The sequence below is a fragment of the Fringilla coelebs genome, assembly GCF_963513975.1.
Source record: "Fringilla coelebs genome assembly, chromosome: 5".
NCBI lineage: Eukaryota > Metazoa > Chordata > Aves > Passeriformes > Fringillidae > Fringilla > Fringilla coelebs.
In genome coordinates, this window is record NC_140033.1 from 10,567,449 (window position 1) to 10,592,707 (window position 25,259).

The following is a 25,259-nucleotide window of genomic DNA, read 5'->3' on the forward strand; positions in this document are numbered from 1 at the left end:
CTGGAAACCCAGTGCTTATTCTTTCATCATAAACCATGTTGCTGGTCCTTTACAAACCTGCTGTGCAAGCACTTCTGTACAATGTTCATTCTGTCAGGGGACCATTAGGGAATACCCCTGTCCATTCAGCAGCCCAGCAAGGTCATCCTCACCCAGGAGATGGCTCCAACGAAAACCAGCAAAGTGGATAATACTGTAAGGCCTTGAAACATTCTGGGTATTGATTTTCAGAGAATTTTATCTCCCTTGTATCTTCTATTGATGTAGTTTTTAACATGCAGTAAGTAAATTGAGCAAAATATCTTTATGTGATCTCTTTATTCTCTATGTTTCACTTTTTTTGAGCTTTTTAGCCTCTACTTTCAGCATGATAGTAGAAATGTTCATAATACTTGGGCCATAGCATGTGCCCATCCTTTCCACATTCTGTACTGGCCTACAACGGGGGAGGAGGGGGTACAGGCATAGAAAACTGCTGACAAATTATTCAGGAATTCCCAAATTTAACTTCAACATTTTCTGTTACTAATGAGGCCCTAAACTCACCAACAAATAAGCCAGATTCCTCTCTCAGTTACACTTCTAATTAGAAGTAACTCCTCTAAGATTGAAATTGATTACTTGAGTTGAGCTCTGTGGTCAACAGCCAGCAGGGTCTGTATAAATCCAGTATGTTTCTATCTAAATTTTTGGTCAATATTTTTACTCAGGTTTGCTTCTCATATATTATAATTGAATATTACCCTCTGGTAGTTTATGACAATGAAGACTTTAAATCTTACTGTATTTCGAGTAAATAATATTCATGTGTTTTTTGAGTGCTGCTGCTTTACTGGTTCTCTGATTTTGGTCTTGAGAAAGCCACACAAAAGTGTAAAACTGATATTGCCTTGGAAAAGGCAAGAGCCATCCCATTCCACTTGAGGGGAGATTGATTTGTGTGAAGATTTGTATCTACCTTCAAAAGACAAACACTGAAAACTGCAGCATCCTTACTGATGAAGGGTCATTGGTAACAATTTGAGCAATGATTGTTGCTAGGTGAATTTAACATAGAATTCAGTAAAAAAAGATTATTCATAAAGTACTTACAGTAGGTTTACTTGTGCTCAGAGTTTTCCAGAACAAACAGTGAAGTTTGTTATTGCAAGACTATAAATGATCCAAATCATCTTTCCTTACGAGAAATACAAGCTAGCTGCCATGCCTAAGGCACATTTTTCAGCCAACAGCACTTTTTTTTTTTTGCCAGGAATTATGTATTGACTAATGTGCTAAATTGTTGAAACTGTAATTGATTAGTCTTTTTTTTTTTTTCCAAATATCACAACCTTCCAGTCAGTTATGACTCTTCATCAACAAAATCAGTTCTTGCCATTTACATACTCCTGGTGAATAAAGGGAGTTTTAGAGAGAAAACCTATCACATGCATCAGCTAGTTACCTTTTTTTAATGTATCATCCTTACTACATGAGTTTGTTCAATTAATTTTTAAGTCTACATATCCACAGTAATAAAGCTTTAAAAAATTAGTGGAGTTCGAAGGCAGGGGTTACCTATAGATCAAGTCTGAAATATCTCCACTAATAATTTTTAAATAATCTATACTTACCATCTGAGCTATCTATTAGAAAGATCCAGTTTCTTTCCCAGAAAATATCGCATTTCAATTCTATATGGACAATCTTCAAAGGCACAGAATATGTACTATCAATGGGAAATTGTCTTTCTTTTTCAAAAATACTATCCTTATTTTTAGTTCAACATTGTCTTTTTAATAAAAAAGGAAATACAAACATAATTTTCTGGAATACAAACCAAAAACTCAACCAATAAAAAAACCCCTATTTTTGTTGAATAATAGAGATTTGAATGCTTAACTTCCTTCTTCTGCAAGAAAATCAGAGCATACTATACTGTTACATGCCAGAACAGAATTAAATACAATAGATTCCCATTTTTACCTCTGCTCAATGCTTCAGTTCACAGTTACTGTGGAAATTGGACCTATGACCTTTCCTTATTTCCCTGAGCACATCCCTCTGGGGTTTCTGGCTGTTAGGTATTGCTTAGCTTAATACAGATTGACACAATTCTTTGCTAAATCTGGGTCATGGTACCAAGGATCATTTTCTGAACAGATCTATCTTAACTTCAAACCCTTCAGTCAAACCCCTTTGGCCAGCTAGCTTCCTTCAGGTTAAATACCATGTACTTAGAACAAAACCCTAAATCAAAAATCCTTAAATGAACTGAAAATTTTCAGCCTGTAAGATATTCACCTGTCTTCCAAGCTGGTACCCAGCAAACCAGTTGCCTACAAGCTCTTCCAGATTGTGCAGCCCTTTGACCTGGTACATCAGCCTTTGAAGAAACAATGTTTTCAGCTCCATAGAAAAAGAGGCAAGGTCTAATTTGGTCCTTTATCTTCTAGGCATGTGTTTGACATGTCTTGGTTGTCATTGTTATTTGTTTCTTCCTGATGCATCACATCTAAAATACGTATTTCTCAAAAATCATTAAAATTAATCTGAAATCATGCAGGAAATAAAAGCTAAGACCTCATATCTTCATGTCACTGCCCTGGAACACCTCATGTGCTGTGTCCATAAAATTGTGCTTAGTGATATTTGGAATATTCCCCAGGAGGAGCTCCCATCTGTTTGACAGCAAGGTGCCTGTTGTGGCCTTCATAAAAAGCCGATCTATGTGATCATGTTTTTTGAAAAGATTACCATTCTAGAACTCCTAGATTCATATAAAAATCTGCTGATTCTTCAGCTGTCTATAGCAGAGATCTTTAGAAATTATAGTTTTAAGGCCACTTTCAGCATGAAAAGCTTTTTGTTTTCTAAGAGAAATTTAAGATCTTTCTCTTGATCATAAAGGAGTTTGACTACACTTAATTTTTGTGCCGTTGCCATTGCGTGAAATTCTGATCTTATTCAGTAGCTCACAAAAGCAACTGATCTTGTAAAATGTAAAGAACATAATTCCCATTTTAAAAGAAAAAAAAACCAAAAAACCAAACAGAACTGTTGTAACTATGTAAAGAATTGAATAACAGAGTGTACGTACAGGTTGTACTGTAAGAGCCATAGAAACACAAAGGGATAGAAGACCTAATTTCCAATATATACAGATGAAATTAACCTATACTTGTTGTAATAAAAGGCAGCTTATAGGCTGGAAGGAGATCAGGATGTTTTCTGACAGATTAATCTAGCCAGAAACAACCAGGTTCTAAACCAGGGAACAGACCAGTCTGAGAATAGCTGCAGAAATGATGTAAGATAGTATTTAGAACCTGAATGCAATGGACATGGCAATCTTCAATATCTAAAGTTTCATCTTAATTCTTGGAGGCTGAGAAATAAACACTCATAGAAGATGCACTGAGTTTTTCAGACAAAAGAAAATGAATGCAACTTGCCATTTTTACCTGTTATTGACATCTATGTAGAATGCATCATAATGGAAGTGATGGCCTGTTTTATTTAAAAATGGACTGTGTAACTTGCTATAAATATTCTTTAGTCAATTTGAACATTACAAGTTGGGATTTGGCTGGTTTGTGAGCACTTCATATTTAGACCGTTCTATTCAGACTTGCCAAAATACATGTTTACTTGCTGGAAATATGTTTTACTTTCTGTCAAAATATAGATCTCTTATAGAGGTAATAGAGCACTTTCTTTTGTGTCAGAAATCCCTTGAAGATTTTTAAAACTCCTGGGCCCTATTTCCCTTTTGCAAACAATGGAGTAAAACAGGCAGAACTCCACGGCAACGGGTGGAGGGCAGCAGCTCCATCTGGAGATGTGGAAATGGATGTGATTGCAACAGCAATGCAAAACTGGTGGATTTACCTTATAGCCAAAAGAAAATGCTGCCAATAACTTCTCAAAATTGATGACTCTCCATTAACATTTCTTCTCTATTTATTCACTGCAATCCCTCTCCCTGGAAAGGCTTGAGAGAGCACAAAGTGGTCAGATAATTCAAAGGCCAACAGTTCCTGTTCTACGTACTCAGAGAATGAAATACAGACAGAGAAATAGAAAAAAATCCATCTCTGCAATCATCTGAAACCTATTCCATTATGTCTCATTGTATCTAATGATTTGTTAATGATATATCTGACATGATAAAAACACCCATCTATAATTTGAGTCACTGTGTGGGATTAGAGAGCAGCCTAAGGGGCAATGTCAGACAGGACTGAGTGTCTTCAAGGTCTACGTCTTAAAACCTCCAAAACTTTTGAGCTTCTAATCAAAATCAGATTATAAAAGCCAAGCTTAATATCTGGAAATCCATAGGCTTCCAGAGATCTGAACAGGCATTAAAACTGCAAAGAAGACACATTTATGAGACTTTGGGACTTTCGTACAGGCTCTGTTAACGCACAAACATACAATAGCACATACAGCATTCTCTGTCAAAATGCAGTCATTGCATTGCTACAATTCTTTGGCTTTTTTTAAAGGTACCTTGTACAGCTTCCACAAAATTTATTGTAGATGGTTTCTTCATGAGTATATTCTAGGAATTTTGAAAGCGTAGCTTATGGTCTTTTTTGCTGATTGTGTATCTTCAATTAATTATAAGAAAGTCGATATATGCTTGAGAATCAAAATGGAACTGGAAAAGTAGCATCTCACTTCACACTTTGGATTCTGACATATTCAAATTCATCAGGCTGAAAATACCTCAGATTCCACTGGGTGTCTCCTTCCTTCAAAGGATTTGCATCCATAAATTACAGTGTTATTAATAAAATAAAGGGATCTAATAGTCCTCGTTTTCTCCCATTTTCATTTTTTTCTTACGCCATAAATTGGTGTAGTATTTCTTATTTAATCATTTTAGACTTCAAAAGGGAACTGCTCTTATTCTGTGCTGAAAATGTTCAAACAAGAAATTTGGTCCTTTAGGAACAGTGTACTCAAAGAAATAATTCATGATTTACCTCTTTCAGTACTTACACAATTTTTGAGGAGTAAGAGGGTTATAAATGGAAAGCTGACTATATCTTTGAAGTGGCTGTTCACTAGCTGATTAAAGTAACATTGTAGATTTTATAAGATAAACCATTTAGCACTGCACTAGGTTCAATGGCTTTCTTAAGTCAGTGGGGAAAGTCCAGTATATGAGAAGTGAGAAAACACAGGTTTAAAAGGCTGTCTTGAAAAATTCATCATTAATGCTTGAGAAAGATGGGCATCTGGAAAGATGTCCCCACAAAAATTATGTGGAAATTGCATTTATAAAGATTTGAGTGCTTTCTTCAACTAATCTTATTTATGTTACTCCCATTGAGAGATGGAGAAAAATGGTGGTGCTCAATCCATCTAGCAGCATATTCTCCTGTAATAGGATCACTGCAGTTCCCTTTAATGATCTTGAGTATTCTCCACTTCCTGACTAGCACATTAAAAGAGCTAGAAATATAATTTAATTCAGGTATGTTCATCCAGTTCTTGGGCTCAACTGCAATGTAAAGTGAATTTGAATATATTTACCTGATAGTTAGTTAATCAGCTGAATTATTATTTTCAAAAAATGTATAAGCTAGTTCAGAACACAGAATTTCAGGAAGTCCATGTTTCACCTATGTATGCTATGGCTGAGATTGTAATAGGCCATAGCAAACAAAGCGTTAATATGCATATGAAGAATATTCCACCCATTCTTGACAAATATTTTAATGATATATAACAGCATGTTAATTTCTAGGTGGCAGGGATTTCATTAGCATGACAGCCACATGGAGGTCAGAAGGACAAAAAATGTAAATGAGCAAGCAATGAATGATTGCAGGCCAGGCAAACAAAAATCCTCTGTTGCACCCACAGCAGAGGGGGCAGCAGGGTGAGGGAGGTGATGCCCCTCTGCTCTGGTGAGACTCCACCTGTAGTGCTGCATCCAGCTCTGGGGGCTGCAGGGCCAGAAAAACACGGACAGGTCCAGAGGAGGGTCACAAAAATGACCAGAGGCCAGGAAACAGGCTGAGAGAGTGGGGATTGCTCAGCGAAGAGAAGAGAAGAGAGAGAAGAGAAGAGAAGAGTGGGGAGATCTTATTTTTGCTTTTCAGTACTTATAGGGGGTTTACAAGAAAAGTGAGGGCAAACTCTTTAGTAGAGTCTGTTGGTTTAGCACCAGGAGTGTTGCTTTTAAACTAAAATAGTATTGATTTAGATATAAGGAAAAGGTTTTTACAATGAGGTGGTGAAACACTGGAACAGGTTGCCCAGAGAGGTAATAGGTGTGCCCTGGAAACATTCAGGGTCAGTTTGGATGGGGCTCTGAGCAACCTGGTCTAGTGAAAAATGGCCCTGTTCAAGGGGATTGGAACAAGATGCTCTTTTTGGTGATCTATAGATAATCTTCCAACATGAACTATTATTCCAAGATTCTATGAGAAAACTGAAAGGCATTTCTGCATGTATATACCTACGAAATCAAGTGATGCACTGCTTGCTGTGCATATTTCTATACTGCAATGCCTGTTTACAATGCTTATTTCAAACCATAATTTCTCAGTGTCCACCTGTGAAGGACCATGACTCAATGCCAGGTGACATCTCATGCAGTGTTTATACTTGCATGCTGTTCATCTTGAAAAGTTATTTTTCATCCCCAACACCTGCATTCACAGATGTCTAGCCAGTAAATAATTTTTGCTCATCCTGCACAGGGCAACTTAGAAAATATGTTATTGCAAGCAAGTTCCGGAACAAGCAGAATACTTCTCTCAAAGTGGATTTTTCGCTCATCCCAGGGAATTGAGGTACAAAAATTCTACCAGCCTGGATTTCATGAGAGGACAAAGAATTTTTCTGAGGCACAATACTATAATTCTACTTTCTGTTTCCGTGCAGATACCTTTACAGATAAATAAAACCACATGCTACAGCTACACGATACAGTCTTGGTTCACTAAATAAATCTAGTTTAGGTTTTCTTATCTTATAAAATATAGGATTAGTCTAGGAAATACAAGGTTTTCCCACATAGTGTATGGACACCTAAAATGCAAAGAATGCTTTACACAATGCATTTCTAAGTAGCCTCTTGGGATAGAAGATTGGTCTAAAAACCAATAGCACTCTGATGATTTTAATTCACCTTACATTGTTCACTCAATATCCTCTTTAAAACAGGTTCCAACTACTGAGCTGAAAAATGGATCAAAAGAACTCAGGACAATAAATATTTATTTTGTTTAAATGATTCTTTCTTCCAGGAAAGGGAAAAAAAAAAAATAACAAGTATCCTTTCAGAGAAAAACAGTAAAAATGAAAGTCGACCATATCCTTTTATTCACAAAATCAGTGGGACTGTGATTGCCTTTTTTCTGTCTGCCCACTTGCAGACAGTACGAAAAAATAAAATTGGAAGAAGACATTTCACAGACATTTTGCAGACACTATGAAAATGCAATGAATCCTTCTTGACAATGCTGCATTGCATACTTGGACAACTATTGACACTTTGGTTCAGATCCTTGCTCTGAATCCAGCAGACTACACTCCATTTTCATACCAAAAATTATTGGGTGTCAATAGCAACAAGCATGTCCTTCTTTAATGTATACATTAAATTAACTGCTTTCATATTTTAAGCCAGGATCTGAAATAGGGCTGATTTCTTTGCTCAGTGTTTAGGATATTCATGTGTAAAGTTGCATCTTGCCTTTTTCTGAGATAGCCTTTCATATAAAGGCTGAAGTTTTTTTCCTGTATAGTGGAAGATAAATGAATAAAATTTCCCTTAAACTAAGAAAAGAGTATTCATCTCCAATATTATAGCTAAGTGACATACTGTTTAATACAACAGTACTAGAAATCTTACTGAGGAATAGGTGACAACTTACCCTTTGCTCCTCCTGAACAAAAAAAAAAAAAAAAAAAATTTAAAAATAGTCCAAATGTGGATTTTTAAATTTTTTACTTCATGTATGGTTTAACCATATGGCTGGCATGTAAACTACTGAAAATAAAGTGATCCCTGTCCTGCTATAAAGTCAAAACCCCAGCATGCTGCTACTCAGAAAACTGCTCTGTAAAATCTGCATTATGAGGCTCTGTATTTATTGCCCCAGGAGCTGCAGAAAAAGTTTTTTTAGGCATTTCCTAATGTCAGTCCTGGAAGCCATGAGAGCTGCTTTGATTTCTTTCTGACTTGTACAATAGCAAAAGTATTAAAGACCCTGTCAAACCAAGTCTACTGGGAGCACCTTTCTCTCTTCAATTTCTGCCTCTACTTTAAAGCAGGAAAGTATAAAACTGAGGGCAGAATATGGTGCTGCAGCTGAAAATTTGCTCAAATCCTCAGATTGTAAGACAAAGCATGACTCATTTTTCCATAGACATTCACTCTTCCATGTTTCACTGATGACCAAAAGCTCATTTTTGTCACTTATATGTTCAGCTCTAAATTATTATAAAGAGGAATATTGGGTTTTAAAAGAAGCATTTTCTGATGTTTTAGTATGAAGAGTCACACATCAAATACTGCTTGAAAAAAATTATCTGTAAGCCTAGTGACTGGGAGGAGTAGAATGCCATTAAAAATATTTTATTAATGTTTTATAGGTCATAAATACATCACATATTTGCATCATTTTTGTATAATACAATTTCATATGGATATTTTTCCCTAAAGTTCAAGGGTCCTTTAAGGCTCATCAGATGGTCAAAAGTGAAATTTTAATCAACAGTAGTATTAAACAGAACTTAGAGGCTGCACAGGAACCCAGACATAAACCATGATGAACATCTCATGCAGAGAATAATATGAAGGCACCAAGGTGCCTGACACAGTCTGGAACAGTTAAACAGATCTGAGGAATGTTGTGTGTCAAAGGAATAAATAAATCCCTTGCTCAAGAAGAAAGGGTTCTGATTGTTTACCCACATCAAATTCAAATGGAGTTCTCAATTTTTGCCCCTTTTTCATTGCAGAACTGCATACTTTTATGGAAAAGAAAATACCCCCCAAAATAGAGAATCAATTTTTTTATGATATTCTTTATTGGGATTTATCCTGACAAGACATTTTCGATCAAGTAAATTTGTAGAGGTACAGCACAAATGTTGAATGTCTTTCCTTTCAGATCTCACAACACAAAGGACTCAAGCTCAGAACAAGAACACAAAAAGCAGCTGAGAAAACCAGACAGGACAAGTGTACAAGGGGAATATTGAAGTGAATGAGTGAAAATTGCCAGTAAGGGAATGATTTTATATCTGACTAGATCCAGAAGGAGGAGGAGACTGAACAAAATAGCTGGATTGGAGAGGTAGTGCAAGGAATCTGGGGTGGAAAAAACTCCCACCATGTACACATGGGTAAAATTTGCTTTTACAGCTATATCTCACATACAGTAAATACCATGTTTGCAATGAGTAGTCAAAACAGTCATGTTTGAGGTTTAGTCTGAGTGAAAAGATCTGTCTTAAGTGGCTGATCTGAAATTAGTTAGCACCATTTCTCCTTAGAGGTGATGCCTTGCTACTTTCAGGTCAACCTAACAGTGATTTCGCTTTTCCTGTGTCTGCAGACCTTGTTCTGGCAGAACGTTGATTCACAAAAATGCCTAAGAAGCCTCATGTCATCCTACTTCTTTTTTTATGTATTTTAGGTCAATTGAAGAGAATGTATCATTAACCCTCAGTACACCAAACACTCTCTGAAGTTGGAAAGCAGATTCAGCTCTTTGAAGAGAATGTGCATGCAGTAATGTTTGAATAAAAGCACCTGCTAAAGCACCATAAGAAAAATGTGTTTTCATTCTTCCTCCTCTCTCCATTGTCCAGTTTCCCAAAGTTATTACATTTGTTATCTACATTATCAACAGTTGTTCAAACAGACACATAGGAATGGAATTTATCATGCTCCCAATTCCCTACAAGAATTAAACAATGTGTAATACTTTGCTTTTTTCCAGGGTCTTTGTCATTCTGATATCAACATTAAACCATCTGAATTAATAGATATGCAAGCTAAAATGAATTTATATGATAAACACATCATCTATCAGAGTTTAAAATTTGTGTTAGGAACCTTTACATGTCCATGACAAACAATTCTTTCGTGCGTGTTGGAAGTCAAAAGTGTAAATTTCATCTGTTTTATTTAAGGGATCTTGTGCTTTGTCAAGGTCATCAGTGAAGAATACTAGACACAGAAGATATTGGTATGATATTATTTATGATCTCTTCCATCTATTTTTATACAAATATTAACTCAGTAATCATAAACAATCTTATAATTCTGTTCTCATTTTAGTCAAGCTTTATGAAAATCTGTTTCCATGGAATTTAGAAAAACAAATTAATTACATTGACATAAAGTCCTAGAAACATGGCAAACCATCTCACTCTTTCCTGAGACCTGATACATTTACACATCCCCACTGCTCTCATTCCTTAGCAAACGAAACTTATTTTATTTCTTTGGCATTTTTTATCACTCTTGACAAGTGTCTCCATAAAAGGAAGAAATGTATTCTATATGGACTTTTAAAACAGAAAAGCACACTGGAATTCAGTTTCTTGAAAGTTAAGATTATCAGCCACTGGGTTACTGCTTTTTAGTTAAAGCACAGTTATTAATATACCCTATTTCCTACTCTCTTTTTTCATCTTACCAGGATCGAGTCAACCTTCAACCATACAGAAATTTTAGTTAGTTGAAGTGTTCTACTTTAGTATATGCCTCTTTCAATGTTTAACCATTTGGAAGTAAATATATTACCTTGAATTTTAATGAGCTATATGTCCTATTATTTTTTTCTCCAGAAAAGAGTCACCTAGAAGTGCAGGATGCAATTTTACTTAAACTTTAATAAATTAACCATGATTGCATTTTGCATTGTTATCCACTACGGAAAAGTTTATATGAACTTTATAAAGCAAAATTTCCTTATCTTTGTGCAGTTCTGGGGTTTACACAAACTTTTATTTGCTGGACTTAGTGAACCCTTGTAGTATAATCTTATGCATTGATTGTTTATGCTTATAGGCTTTCCAAATTGCAAAGTAAAACCCATTAAGTTGAGCTAGAGCTAGTAATGAGCATAATTTAGATTAAACACACCTTATTTCAGACCTCAGGTGTGAGATGAATATGCACAGTCAGCTCCTGTTGCACAGCTGATGAGTGGTAACTCATTAAGATGAAATTACTGTTGGCTGTGTAGAAAGACCTGAGGGAATTCTTTCAAGCAGTACCTGACAGTAACCCTTTTATATCTCTTTAATTTCATAAATAGTTTGAAATAAACTAAAAGGGTTACTCAACAATGTTGAGCGTAATGAAAATTGTAGAAAAAAATTCAAGAGTGGAAATGGAATAGGAATATTTTTTTTCCAAAGTGAATATATTTAGAAATTCACAGATTTTCTCCCCCTTCCAGACAGCAAGAACATGCATTTATTACAATATGTAACATCATGCCACAGAGCTCAGTAATCTACTGCCTATTCAGAAACAGAACCTTAAAATTTTAGGTAGCAATCTTTGAAGAAATTTCCTTATAAAGCCAAGGCTTTATAACTTCAGAATAAAATCTCTTGCAATCCACTTTAAATATCCTGTGTAATCTGTAACATGACTGGTACATTTAGCTCTCCCTGACCCAGAACTCAGCTTGACACTTGTAAGATTGACAGATTTTTCTGGTGATTTAAAAGGTTCTCATTTGTGGTGAAACATGAGGGATTTTGGGGGGTTGATTGTTCAAGAACTCCATGTTGTACTTCTACGAATTTACTTGATCTGATATGCCTTTTCTTTGCAGGATAAATCCCAATTGTTAAAAGGGCAAAAAGGATATCATATTACAATGTTTCTCAATGGATTTTTGGGGTATTTTTTTTTTTTCATAAAAGTATGCAATGAAAAGGGGAAAAAATTGAGAACTCCATTTGAATTTGATGTGGGTAAACAATCAGAACCCTTTCTTCTTGAACAAGGGCTTTATTTATTCTTTTGAGATTTTTTTTTTCACCCTTGACCTCATTCCTATCTTGGTCCTCCTGTAACATTCCCCCAAGTTTTAGGGCTCAATTTATCTTCAGTTTAGACTCTTCTGTACAGCATATTTCAGTCATATATGTTTGGGGGTTTTTTCTTTCCTTTTTTAAGAAGGGTACTGGCAACAAGTGGCTTCTAAACTTCATTCAGTCAGATCCCATTCAGCTCTTACATTCCTTGTGCCTTTCCCAGCACACTTCCTGACAGACAGAAACTGTAGAGCCAGAAAAGCTCAGCAGGTCCTGCTGGGAATGTGAGATGAGTAAGAAGATACTGGTATCTCTGCCAGATTTATGGCTGGGGTTCACTTCAGGGAAATTATTGTACCTCAGCCAGGGTAGTACATCTAGACTTCTAACATAGTGTGGCTGCATAAATATTCCCCATGAAGCCAACTCCCAGTGTCTTCCAGTGGGTAAATCCTGTCACCTCAACACATGGAATGTCAGGAACAATGATTGTTGCAATAAAGTTTCATCTCAGGACTGAAACATATCAGTGCTCAGCATAGAACAAAAAATTTCAGCAAAAATTTAATAAAATCAAAATTGTATTATTGAATTGAGAAAGTTTTGACATATCATACATATATTCCTTGTTATCAAAAATGAGATCTAACCTATATTTCCTTAATAATAAGGAATATTTTACTCTGGAGTAAGCACGGGCCAAAATTTTTCTAGGATGCTCTTCTCAAGTAAATATCCATTTGATGAAGTCTTCTCTAACCAAGACATATTCATGTGAGAAAATACTTTTGACAAAATAAATGAGATCAACAAAGGCATGGTTTGTTTTCCCAATTATTTCAAAATTAGTGATGTTTATTTTGCACTCTAGTGCATAGCTATTTGCTGTAAATTTACATTAAGAACAAAATCTTTTCAATTATAAAAATAGTCTAACAATGTAAAATACATTGTTTTTCAGTCTAGGTGTTTCAGTGGTAGGTTGATATATATTTTTGTGTTGAGAATTTTTCCTAGAGAACTCAAAAATTTAATATTTTTGTGGCTACTCTGTAAAATTATATAAGAAATGCAGACAGAGACACATCATATATATGATTTCTTGACTGTAAGAGTTTAGAGTCTAAGTTATAAGCTTATAATGTAGTCATTTACTTCTGAACTTATTACTATAAGCTACTTTTCTAGTCAGGATCACAGTGGGGTGTTTGTGGAAATAATCTGCTGAACACTAAGATGGTTTCACTAAAACAACCTAAAATTATTTATTATAGAGAGAGATTGTAGGGAAACTAGGATTCAAAAAGGACATTTACATTTTTCTAAGTGCAAATGTCTATATTTTATACATAAACTTCTGTAGTCTATAGGGAAATGATTTTATATTGTGTTTCTAATGTACCAGTGATAGTGTGAAATCTATTAGAGATATTATGTCTTAAAAAGGAATTAAATCTCAATTTTAAAGGCAAATGAATGTACCAATTTTATTTCAAATGCATTTGTTTTTGAAAATTTGATTGAAACACTGCGTGGTCTAAATGTTTGCATGTATGAGAAAAGAATTATATATATAAAGATGAAAATGTGAAAGCATGAAGGAAAGACTCAGCCTATATATATGCATATGTGAAGGAATTGTATCTCTATAAATATGAGCTAGTTTATATATGTAGTGTAGTGTATATCTCTTCTTCATCACCACTGACCTTTGGCAAATCTGTTTATGTTGTCCATTTGGTTTAGTCTGTATGAAATATGCAGCAACTCTTTTTAAAATGTAACTAAATTTAATAGGATACTTATTCCAGAATAATTACATTCCAAGTTTTTTTTGAAAACAAGTATGATTTACAGAGCTCTGATGATTCTTTTGGAAAAAATGTATCTGTTAAATTTCAATGAATACTTGTTTAAAATCAGACATTGGATTTTCATATACATAACTGCCAAATGTCCATATTAGAGATTTTCAGGCTGTGACTGATTAATCTCTTTTATTTTTTACAGATGGAGGGTGCTGCTTATTTTCCTGTGACCTAGATTTGTTTAAATGATATAGACAATTCAAGCAGGACAATAATTCGTACATTAAATGTCGATAATCTGCAGTAATTAAATTATTTTTTTCACAAGTTTAATAGAAATTCTAGTTAATATATTCAGCATCTCTAATTAATTAGTTCTACCACAGATTGTATAAATAGAAAATAGACTGTGACACACCTGTCCTGGTTTTTGTCCAATGCTGCACTGCGCTAAGCTAGACTCTGGGCAGACATAAAAAATCAGACAGTTAAAGTTTACAAACATCCAAAATTGGACAGAAAGGTAATTTGATATCATAAGTATTGAAATTCAATTGATTGCATGGAGAGATCAAGTGCAGGTTTGTTGCTCTTTACCACTCTAATAACTTCCCTAATAAAACAGACAATCATTCCTTGAAATGAAACTTCTGTTGTCACTTTATCAAAAGAAAATACCTGATTAATTCCATTTTCTTTGGCTTTCTGTAAAATTTCTTACAGCTGCTGCTCTCACATAATGGGAAACACTTTCCTAACCTTGATGTCCTTTTCCAATCTTTCTATACATTTTATTTCTAAAAGCATATGAAGAGATAGAAAAGTTATATAGGAAAAAAACCAACAGCACATGTAAAATTGCACATTGTTGAATAGGATATTTGGTTTATTGCATTTGAATTACTGTATTAAGTAGATTCTTGAGAGAGAGAGAGAGAGAATGTTTTTCTGACTACTTGTATTACCTGATTAGTGAAACACTCTTCAATACAATCTAGAAATAGTAATACATGGAATTGATGTTAATTCAATATTGCGAAATTGTTACTCATGCAGTATTCTTTAGTTTTTATTCTTTAATTTTTCCATCAAAGTTTCTTCATCAAGTAATTATTTGATTATATTTTTTCACCAAAAAGACTGATATTCTTTCAAAATAAAGACAAACATAATGTAAAAGATGAACTAATTTCACCTTACAATTGCTTATAATCAATAATTTATTAATGAAGTATTTCAGACATAATTCAAAACAAAGTGCAAGGGAAAGAAATAATAAAAAATCTGGTAAGATTATCAAGTAAGTTTTAGAGCTCTAATCAACTAGGAAGGCAGTAAGGTAACTGAACTGGGCAAAGTCATTCAAAGATTTGGGTGTGGAAAAAGTTTGCAGTTTCACTAAAGCAAACGTGTACAAAACATCTGGAGTTAACACCACAAGGAGGGTGGACAGATTGGAGAGGAGGGCTCCAGGCATAACCCCATGAATCATCTCAAGGAGGATATTAGGAGTGAAGAAGGAATGTTATGCATGAGAGATCAGGAAGTACCTAAAAAAGATTCATTACAGAGGAATAAAAACCAGTGACAAGTGTTTCTTTAATGGGAAATGAGAGCCAAAAAACAAACAGAATAGTTCAAAGTTGGGATTGGCAAATTTTGAAAAAGTTTTGATAAAATCTACTGATAAATTCTTGGTCTCTACGTCCAATGAGAACACTGCTGTATGATGTGAGAGTTAAAGCAAGCTGGTTGATAGAAATGAAGATGGGAAAGTGATATTAAATAATGAAAAAAACCCAACAACTTAAAAACTGTGGTTTATGGCCCCAACAAAGAAGGTGAGCACCCACACAGCCACTTAATCTCTTCACCTCCTGTAGTGGATTGATCTTGGATGGATGCCAGACACCCACCAAAACCTCTCTAATACTCCCCTCCACAAGTGGACAGGGGGGAGAAAATATAACTGAGAGTTCATGGGTTGAGATAAGGACCAGGAGAGATCACTCTCCAAATACCACCATGGGCAAAACAGACTCAAGTTGGGGATATTAATTGAATTTATTACCAACAAAACCAGATCAGGATAATGAGAAGTAAAATAAATCTTAAAAAAAAACCTCTTCCCACCCCTCCCTCCTTTCCAAGATCTGCATCTTCTCCAGCAGCAGCACTGGGAGACAGAGAATGGGTGTTCCAGTCAGTTCATCATGAGTTGTTTCTGCTGCTGCTCAGGGAGTAGCAGCCTCCCTCTCTTGTTCCAGCCTGGGGTCCCTCCCACTGGAGACTGTATGTCCCACCACCAAAATTGTGTCTTTTATGCATTCTATATATGGGGGAGGGAGAGGGGGGTGTATATAGGCACACACCAATGAGCCAAAACAAAAAAAAAAAAAAAAAAAAAAGAAAACACTATTGCTTTCAATTGCTTTCATTTTTTGTTTCCAATAAATTGAATTCAACACACACTGGAAAGAAAAATTCCAACAGCTCTTGCTCAATATCTTCAGCAAAGTCTTGTTTGCGAGAGAAATTTAACTGTTACTTTTCTTCAGATCCTTTTATAGTTTTGGCCTACAGAAGTTTTCTTACACCTAAAATGGCCAGGGGTGAATAGGTCAATCCTTCAAACTCTATGGGCACATTCAACATCTAAGGAGAAAAAGTCTATTAAAAATTCTTGAAGAAATTGGAGTATTCATAGAGGTGAGTTGTTAGACAAGGGGGAATTCTATTACATGCTCTCAAGTTCTGCAGACATTAGAGGACAATCTAGCGGCTCCTCTTTTACGAGGAGGTTGCTGAGGTAACCTGCTCAAGACAGATTTAATGTTTACTTTTGGTAGACATCAAGCCATGAGGCCTGTAAAAAGAATTATGATGTTTCAGCCATTTTAGTATCAACACAGTTGGTGTATCTATTACCTTGGCTCCTTTGATGGAAGCTTGAGGGCTTCTGTTACGAACTTCCTCATATTTCAAACACTGGGTGAGCACACATCAGCTGTGGTTTTTCCCCTATCTGTGTATTTTCGTTTGCAAGAGAAAGAGAACTCTGTTTTCTGGTTCACCTGCAGAAGAAACGAGATTTAACTAATGGAAAATGCTGCTAAATGGAAACATGGAGGAACAAGGGGTTTTTTGGAAATGTGTAGATTTATTATAATCTCCCTCAGAAACTCGGAGTAGAACTATGAAATTATCAGGTCTCCCTTTTTTGTGTCATATCAACATTTCTAACATAATCTCACAAATGCTTTGAGGTGTGTAGGTCTCTGTAGAGCACTTGGTTTCAAGAAAGGGCTTTGCTAAAGGATTTGAAACCAGTCAAATAAAATAATTGCATTTTTATTTCAAGATAAGTCCTGCTAGAACAAACCCTTGTCTCCAAATATGAATTTAGAAAGATAGTTGTACAACTCAGTTATTATATTCAACTATTTTTTTCATGAGGGAAGATTCAAGAAGAAAGTGCTTGCTTGTAAGAAACTCTCTTGAGTCATTCAGATGTCTCCTGCTGAAATACTTCACCTACATTTAAGGAGAGAATTTGGTGTAAAAACATGAGAAGTTTGAACTGTATGGAAAATTACCATCTTTTAGACAGTCAATGCCTCAGATGTCATCAGATATCAAGTCAAGTAAGCAGGGAGAATCTGAGGTCCTCAACAGGTCCTCTCCATAGGGCTTGCATACAGTAAAGTAGGAGTGTAGTTTGGAAGCTCACATAGTAATCCGTGCTTAAAAAAAATATATAGAAATATATTATTTTTCCTAATTGCTAATAATAAAAAAAATAAGTTAAAAGTTTGTATTGATATTTAAATCCTCAAGTTTATTACACATGCTTATTATACATGCAATTCTCTTTGTGAATCCAAACTCCTTTTTATTGGTATTGTAGGACACTTACTAAATGGAAGAGATAATTATCTTTGTTTCATTCTGTTTGAATTTCAAGAAAACACTACACAAAATTAATTTACTTGATACAAACAAAACTGTACACTCACAGGATGCAATGCAGGAGGTCAATAACACAGGGAAATTGTTTTGTTCTTGCCATCAATCATCTGGTCAACCTCTATATGACCAAAACACAACTTTTTATTTACCTGCTTTCTCATTTCCTAATATATAATGTATTTAATTGCAGCTTTTCATTTCATTGTAAAAAAAGGTATGTAAACTCTTTTTACAGGTTGGATATATGATATTGTAATGTCCTGTTCAGTGTCCTTGAAAAATAAAATCCATTACTAATATTGTTATGCTGTTATTGTTTGAATCTTTCTTTTCTTTCCCTTTCCCCTTATGCAACCAACATATACAGCAAGGAGCAATCAATCTTAGGTATTTAACTGGGTGACCTAGGGCCTTTTCATTCTCTAATCATTGTCTCTGGTCCAGTAAAAGAGTTCAAACCATCATTAACTGCATAAAATAATGAGGATGAAATTTTTGAAGTAGAATATTAACTTGGGATATCATGTTCTACAGTCCTCTTGTTCACTTCATGAATGAAAATAAAAATTGAGTTTTAAAATAAGAGTAATAGCAGTCTTTCTGTTTAGAGTTACCTCATGTTGAATCCAAGAAATTTTATAATTTGAAAAGTCTTTAGTGGATTAAACACCAACTAGACTAAATTAATATTGCAATGCAGCAGAGTACAATTCTTTGCATGCTTCCCAGCAACTAGCTCATTTGACTTCACAAAATAATAACTAAAAATAATAGTGGAGGTAAAGAAATGAAGCCAGGGACTGGTATTATTGTGGAGTGAATTCTGTTACTTTTGGTCATGAAAAGTAACATTTTTCTTAAATAACTAAATTAAAATTTGACATTTTTTCCTACACAGCTGTCCCTCCACATGAGGAAAGACTGATGACTCTTCACGGCTGGTTTCAGTCACGGGTCCAATCCTTGAGACATGGGTGGGATCCCACAATGGAGGGAGAGTTTCCCTCTGTGACTAACATTCATAATCTGGCCCAGTCCCACTCTGACTAAGCAAATGTGTGTGTGTTAATGTGTGTCTGTGTGTTAATGAGGCCTAAAATGCCCTGGGATCAGTGTTCAGGAAGATTATGTGGGAAGCAGGCGCACAGCTAATCCCAAATCATTCTCAGTGAATTGCTCAAAAGGAGCTCAGTGACTCAACCCTTCACTCCTTCTGTTCAAATGCTTATGGCTGAGCTTGGATAACTTCCTCCTCCTTTGATTTATATATTTATATATTTATTTTTATTGCTGCTGCCTTCATGCTGGTGTTGCCACAGGTCTCTCTCCTGCCATTTTCCCTTGGCATAAAGCAGTACTTTGAGTGTGGACAAAAAGCATTGTCACTTTCATTTTGGGGCTTTGTTGGTTTGAGTGGAACCTCACAACTGGCACAGAAATGGACCTTCTTTCTGGCCACTGCCAGATGCATCTGTGAATATCAGGTGAAATTATTTCATAGGGGGAAATCAGGAAAGAAGTCAGAAAGCCAGTCTGATACCATAGCAATGGTAGGGATATTTTAATGGAAATAAAATAAAACATATTGGGCCTAATTGAGTCAGCACAGACACATGGAAAATGTATATTTTATTCTCATTTCAATGTTTGAAGTAAAGCTTAAAAAAAGATGTGAATAATCCTTCTTCCCAGTAGGGGTTCTCTGAATGGATAAAAACTTTCTACTGCATGAGATGAAGTACTGAAATCTGTATAGCACCTCTCAGTATCCTGCATCTACGGCTAGCTAAATAAACTGCATTCCTGTTAATGATGGAATGTGTTAATGATGTTAATGATGGAAAATAGAAGTTGCTTTTCTCTCAGTCTCTTGTAACAGATGCAGCCATTTAAAGTGTGGCTTATTAAAAGAAATATTTCCTTGTTCTTTTATTCGTAGGAGTTTCTCAGCCATTACAAATAATAAACAAAAAAAAGGCAAATAGGCTAAAAATTGATCTGCACTTAAAGATTATGAGTGCAGCTTTTATGAATTTTATTTTTCACACACTTTGAAAACTGCTATTAGGTCAAGCAGCTGTCAGAGCTGAAAATGCTGCATTTTGCAATTATACTTCTGTACATGAAGCTGTTTTGTCAAGAATTTATTAAAAAAATCAGTTGTGTAATCTTTCAAACAAAATCTTTTCAAACAAAACGTGCTGAAACAAAATTTAATGTGTTTCAATTCAGTCTCTATGCCTTGTCTTGAATCCATGATCAGTAGTCTTAGTTAATTCAGGTATGGACAAGTAAACTGAGTCACAAGTGGCATGCCTGACTTACAGAGATAAAGAGATTTTATGGAACTACAAAATACTTTCCAGACCTAGTGCTAGTAGTATTAATATTGTTGCCTTAACAGGTCAGATTTGGGGTGCCAATCTCATGGTCAGCGCTTTTGTGGTCATTGTTAATAATTCAAATGTAATTTTTTCCTTTTTAATTTTCTCCAGTTGTTTCATTCCACATGAATTCTTATGACATTTGGATTGATTCAGATGATTTCTTCACCTAACCCACTCATTTTTTTGCAGAAATACTCAGGATAATTAGAAGAAAAACGGACCTATAGAGAATTGGTTGTACAGCCTTAAGGTAGAGTGCCCTTAAAACAGATACTAGAATATTCTTCATCTTCATATTTGTTTGCATTTTCAAGGGAAAAGGTTAAATATTTTTCTCCTCTGAATAGATAAGTAGTCTGCAAGCATTTAATAACCCTTCTGGCTAACTGGCTCAGATTACTGAAGTCCATTAAAGCTGTTGCCAACAGTTCCACGCACAGTCAACTTTTGTTGATCAGAGCAGATGAATCATTAATAAACTAAGGAATCCAGCAAAAAAATGAAAGTACAAGCAGCTGGTATCAGATTCCTGGCTGATCTACAGTGTCTGCTGGGTCTGTGGGCTTCTTTTGCTGGTACAATTCACTCTCAGTGTAAGACATTGCAAGAATGAGGAGTACCACCAGTACCTTGGGGTCTCTGACCCGGCGTGATTAAGGTCTGCACAACGTTCAGCGAGTTATACTGGATAGTCACACTACTCTATATAAATCAAATGATGTGGTTAACCTTGCAAAAGTCCAGTTTTATATAACAGCACAGGTAATATATGCTTCTTACTACCTTAATAGGTAAAAGTATGATGCCTGCAATGTGTAACACATGTCCTCAAAGATCTGAAGTTTCCCGATTTTAGGGTGTATCACATTATATTTCCTCCATGAAAACTCCAGCTGCTGCTAAAGCAACCCTTTATAGCATGTCCTGGAGACTTGGCCAGAGTCTGTTTCTGCTTGGATCTGAAATAAACAAGGTTTCCTTTCTCTGAACAGAATGATCTTTCCTAAGTGTTTTTCTGCCAAATTCTGAGTCTTGGTCCCAGTCCAGTGTGATGGAGATCAAGGGAAGAAGCTTTCCTCTCAGTCAATAGAGGTTCCTGCTGTTTTGTCAACTCACCAAAGAAAGGTAGAATTGGTACAAAATCAAAGTCTATAACAATCATGTCTGTGAAAAATACTGAATTTCCTGCTACTTGCTGTGCACTCTGGCCTGTGGCAGCAAGGATAGATGTTTGTCCTTAGGAGATGGAACCGAACTACTAAAATAGATACTTGTCCCTTCTATTTTAACTTTTTTGGTTAGATTCATATCTTGTCCCATAGGTTATTCAGGAGGATATTACATGTCATTTTCTCCAAAAATACCAAAATATTAATGCTGTATGTACTTTTGATCATCATCATTTCATAAGTATTACTTGTTTTTTAGATTAAGCTTGCCACTGTCCTTCTCTGTCTCATATGGTAAAGCTGCTTGTTAGCAAATCTACCAAGAAATGAGTAAGCAACAGTCTTGAGTTAAGGTCCCTGCCTGAGATATGGAAGGGACTGAAGAAGGAAAGGGATATCTAGCATATTTACAGTGTGGTTTTGTAACTAACACACTGGCCCAAGTTTCATTATTCTTATTTACTTAATAAATTCTTACAAATTTATTATATGATAAAATAAAGTGGGAAATGGCAAATGTCCTGACTTTACTGTGATAGAACTGTGTTTCTCCAGATAATACCATTTTATCTTCATGCCCATTATTGCCTAAGCTATTCCATTCTGTTCCAGTTTCTGGAAGTAGATTTTATTTCTATTCAAGGTGAAGCATTAAAAGAAAGTAAGATAATGTCCACAGCCATGATCCAAGAACAATAACCACTCTCTGAAAAATAATTTTAGGCTCAGCAAAAGACATTTGCTTGAATCTGACTATTTCATTTGAAAAATAATCCTGAATCTGGAATTAAAAAGAATCCTGAATAATAAAGAAGGCTATGGCTATTTAAGGAATATATTTTTCACATTTACCTGACTCTTGAGTCCAAATAATGTCAGTGATATAAAAACCACTTACTATCAGCATTTTATGATCCCAGTCTGCCCCATTTTCCTTTCATAGTGTGGTACATGTTCTGATAGTTTAAAGTAAATGTAAACTATTGTTACTCATGAAAATGAGCAAAGGAAAATCTAGGTTAAATATCAAGAGGCATTTTAGCAGTTAGAAGACCAAGCTCTTCCCTGCCTTACAGAGTACTTTTTAGCACAGCAGGCCTATAAATAACCCAATATGTAAAGGAAAACAGAACAATAATTTCTGGGGATATTCCTTGTGCTAGGGATGTGTATTTGGGCAAGTGTTGTCCACTCAACACACTGTCATTTGTGGCTGAAAGGCATCAAGCATCTGGATGTGTTTTGAAGATTATGGCTTCTATTCCCAGTTCCATATGCAGATTGTTCCTCAGTGCCACACAGCAGGTACTGCTGGATGATACCAAGTCTGAAATTGGTATCATCCAATTTTCATTCTTCTTGAAAAGTTAAGGAAATTACATGTGTTAGACTTTGCACTTCATAAAAATCTCCAGCTCTCAGAATTTGGTAGTGCAACGTCCAGCTTCAATTCAGAGCTCTTGGTGAAGATGGCAAGACCCTAAGGGGGAAAACCAAGTTCCATAAATTGAGATCTGAAATAGTTTCATTTCTGATCTGAGAATGTCCAGAGGCAAGGAGCTGGCAAATCCACATTGTTTGAGTGTGACATTCTTGATTGAGGGCTTCAGGAATCTGTCCTTATCCATTCAGGATTATCATCTGGCACTCATCTCCAAATGAAGGAAGGCTATCCCTTTAGAAGTATGGCTTACAAGAAATGTGCCATTTTCTAAATATTATGTGCTACATATGCTCCTGATACCATCTAGAAATGAGAGATTAATACCACCCACAAGTTACAGGAGTTCAGACACAAAGCACTGGTTCACCTTCAAATTAAACCACACTGAGCACAACACCCACAATAACTCCAGTTCCACAACAGAAGAAAGAAGTGTGTGGAATGACAAAAAAAAAATAGCCTAAGATCTCATTTATGTTCTGCTGGAGTCATCAATATGGGATTTTTTTTCTCAAAGATGTTGTGTAGTTTATGAGAAAATCCACAAACTCTCTATGTTTAATTCAAGGATTTTGTTCAACCAGAGCATGTGCACAGTCAGAGGTATATTTCTATATGAGATCTTTTCAGTAATTTTTTATGAAGTCCAGGTCGTTTTCCTTGGAAATACCCAAACTGCCCAAAATATATTGTTTCAATCAGAACAATTTTATAATATATTTACAGTGGACTTTAGCAAAACTTTGTATTTCTTAGTGCCTCTCTTTCTAAAGCAATTTCATTATAAAAGAAGATCCTTATTTGAGAATGGATCAGAACATCATTTGTAAGAATTTCCATTACTTGCTTTGATTTTGACAATCATAGCATTTCAAAGAGCATCTCAGCAGCCAAAAACTGCAGCAGAATATTTGTTAGAACAAATTCTTCTCATGCAAAAGGACAACAAGCCCATATGATATCGATCAAATTCCTGTTTCTTTCAAGAAAAAAAGGAAACAAACAGAACAGTCTTTGATTGTTCACATAGTTATGAAATAGTTCATAATAGAATATTTTAAAAGTATCTAGATTTAAAATAAATGGCTTTAATGGTCTGATAATAAGCCTAGAAATTTTAAATAATGAATGACAACATATGGCAGATATAAGTGGACTGTAAGAGAGAGACAATTAACTTCTGTGCAAGTAAGGAACAGAGTTGTTGGGAGAAACCCTTCCATGGGCCAATTTTTTGGTCTTGATTTACCTGGCCTCAGACAGGGATTAAAACCACAAGTGTTGTGCATGACCAGCCCCATCAGGAAACAATCTCCTGTTGAAAGAGATGTTTGTGACCCCACCCCAGGGTCATCAGAGCACATCAGAGCACTGAGCTGTGCTGGATACAACATCACCACATAACTGGAAAAGGCTCTAGCAAGTTCTAAGAAATGCTCTGTTAACATTATTAGAGTGGTATGTCACTAAATTTTTTCTTACAAATATAAGCTTGGAACAGATTTCAGTGTTCAGAGAGTCTGACATATAACAAGAGAAAGAGAAAAAGTGCCATGTTGCCAAGGATGCCAAGAGAAGAAAGAAGAATGTAAAGTGACAGCAGAAAGTAAGGTACAAAGCTAAGTTTATAGAATGGTTGCCTGCCTACTGCATGCTGTTATTTTTATTCTTAAGTACTTTGACAGTACATAAACATTTATATGTACTCTGACTTACTTCAGCAAGGAAAACTGTGAACTGAAGTGTCACAACTGCAGGCCTGGCATTGTGCTTCCTGCCATGACACACAAAACTGTGGAGAGAGAACTTGTAAGGTCATTGGAACACCAGAAACAACCCTAAGCCATGAAAAAGTCTAATTTCATGTTCTTGAACTGATAATAAAAATCTGAAATATTTTGTTAACTTCCTTTTCTCATTTATAAGGAACACCTGTGATTTACCAGTGCAATAACAGGTCTTAAAAAAGCCAAATGTCTGAAATAACTATTCAATCTGGTGTCACTTCTTGGATGTGACTGTGGGAAGGGGTTAACTGATTGAGAAGCAATCAAAAAATAATTCCTGAAAATTTTCCTTCAAAGCAATATGGATTCAAATGTAAATTATCCTGACCACAGACAGTCCTGATTTACCAGAGTAATCACAGTGCTTATTTTTTCAACCTATCTAGAGATGGAAAGAGTTATTTCATTCCAAGGGAGCTCAGTGGAATTTAACTTCAGGTCAGTAAATCAGCCAAAAGAACTACAAGGAAGCAGAATGCTCTGTCCCTACTTTTAAACCTTCCCTTTATTTTTACTAAATTTTAAATTTTAAAGTACTAAATGCATGGAAATGGTTAACTTGGAGGCCCATGTATGGCTGCTCAATGTCTTTTTTCCCAGGACTCCTCTATGTCACTGATTTCATGCACTTAGCAATAGTCTACTGTGGCTTTATGCAGGACAGGAGTCAAAAGAGTAGA